General features: G+C 35.5%; 1 pseudogene; it reads right to left on the reverse strand.

The window, feature by feature from the left end:
• Nucleotides 1-240: 240 nt before the first annotated feature.
• Nucleotides 241-1959, reverse strand: LOC125199183 (protein-tyrosine-phosphatase PTP1-like; annotated as a pseudogene).
• Between the last annotated feature and the right edge of the window lie 455 nt (nt 1960-2414).

Raw genomic sequence — 2414 nt, forward strand, 5'->3', positions numbered from 1 at the left:
CATTGAAATTTCACACAAACAATAGATGAGTTTCACACAATACAAATGGGAGTACAAATTTTTAAACACAATACATTGAAATTTCACACAAACAAGAGATGAATTTCTCCACATCTTGGACTGTAGATGCAATAATTGCACAAGTAGAACAAGGAACACAAACAACTGATACATAATTTCTTCATTCTGGAACCGAAGATTCTTGACATCGATGTGGAACGAATCCATCTCCACACATTACTAAATGTTTGAGGAAGTTTGATTGTTTCGTATGAACCTTTTTAGTCCAGCTATAATAGCTTCATAGCTGAACTTATATTGCCACTGCAAGAAAAAAGGTCATATCAAAACACTCACTTCATGATCAAGCACTAGTTGATCTCATTTGCACTGCAAGAAAGAGATGAAGTATAAAGAATCAATCTCACCTTTCGTTTAACCATTCCATATCTCTGAGACCTTAATGTGGTGACAGTGCCAGCAAGGTCCAGAGCAGTATTATCCCCACGAAGAAGCCTTTGAATAGTGTTGTGGATGAGGATGTATGATCCAGTTCTACCGATGCCAGCACTGGAGGTTCAAACAAGCTAATTAAGGATGTATGCAAACAGACCTAATAAAGATTGATCTTTGTATACAAACACACCTGCAGTGGACAACAACAGGTCCAACAGGTCCAAGACTAGCAGACACTCTGTGAAATATTTCAAGGACAGGATCAGTGCTGTTAGGGATCCCGTGATCCAGCCATCCAAGATACAGAATGTGCTGAACAGAAAATGGTGGCTCTTCTGACTGAAAAAGTAAGTTCATTAGCATATGTATAGAGGAGAGTATTGGAGGGTTGAATGGTGTGCAGCACCTTTTTGTTCTTCACATCTATGTTTCTCAAGACTAGTGAATCAGCTATTGTCTTTTGATCCTTTATAGCAATGATAATGTCACCAAATTCACTAGGTCCATCCTCGAGTTGGAAATAATCTCCACATTTTTCAGCCTGAACAAGATGGATGTATTCCATATCACAATGTTATGAAATCAAAAATATCAGATGAAGTAACTTACCTTCTCACTGTTAACCAAGCCGGTGAGCATAACTATGTAAGGGCAGCGATACTGGAGTATCATTTCCCAGAAGTCTTCTGAAGTGTTTGGGAGAGGACCTTGAGTCGCAATAAACCTAGTAGTAACATTTTCCAGCGGCTACAATCAAAACAGTCAGTCAGTTAATTAGTTAGTACAAAAGGAGGAATTTAAACTGTAATAAATTAATAAGAAATTAACCCCAGCTGTGATAAAGCTGGCATTGATGTATCCTTGAGGTGAAGGTTTGTAGTCTTCATGTTGCTTCAGAATAACCCCTGTTATCATCATCTGAAGCATGCAACAAAGGTATTAATTAATTAGTTAGTTATTTGAATAAAAATACGTATATATATAGGGATGTGATAACCTATCATTTTATGGACGAAATATATCATTTTCGCTAAAATTGATGTTTATACTCAATAAAATGATACTCCTATTTTTGTATGTAAAAAATGATATTCTGCTTGTATAAAATGTTTTTTTTTCGTCCATGAAATGATAAGGTTATTATCATTTTAGCGCAACCCTATATATAGAGAGAGAGGATTAGCATTAGCATATATATGTATGTATACAAGGAAGAACATCATTTGGATAGCTCTTGAGATTGCTGGTATCCACATCTTCACTAATGGCAATACAACATTTTGTATTCTTCTCTTCAACTGTCATCTGTTTGCCCTGTAAATAAAATAGTTTCACTCAAATAAATTTCAAGTGTGTGGAACTGTTAATCTAAATCACACGTACCTCTAAAACTGCATACTCCTCATCAATGGTTTCCGAAGAGCTTGTCTTTATCTCCAACTCATCAATGGCGTGGCGGAGCTGATCCACGAATGAAAGGGGCGTTGCAGTAGTGTTGGCCATTATCGCCGATCTCAACTCTAGTGATCAAGATTTAGGATACATTCAAGAATTGGAGTCACGGATATTTGTAGGAGGGGAGAGTAGTGTGTTGTTGGTTAGTTAGGAGGGAAAGGAGATGACAAAAGCTTGTTCTAAAAGTGTAATTCTCACACTAGAATAAAGAGGGATTACATTAAACAGATTTTTTTAGTAAAGTGCAAATATTGTTACAGTTAGCATTTTTTAAGTAAAGTGCAAATATTGTTACAGATAGCATATTGGTTGAGAAAAAGAACTTTTTAGTATTGAATAGTTGAGCTTTCTTTATTGAAGTATTTCAAATTTCAATGTAATTTTAAAAAAAAATTGATGAAAAGAAGAAATATACCGTAATTTTTACAAAGCAAATTAAATTCGCGGACCATGACTGGGTTTGCACCTCTAACATCGGTTTAACTTTGTACTTCGATTTATTT

This window comes from Salvia hispanica, chromosome 1, assembly GCF_029641045.1.
Source record: "Salvia hispanica isolate PSC_SH4W2 chromosome 1, Shi_PSC_v1, whole genome shotgun sequence".
NCBI classification, from domain to species: domain Eukaryota; kingdom Viridiplantae; phylum Streptophyta; class Magnoliopsida; order Lamiales; family Lamiaceae; genus Salvia; species Salvia hispanica.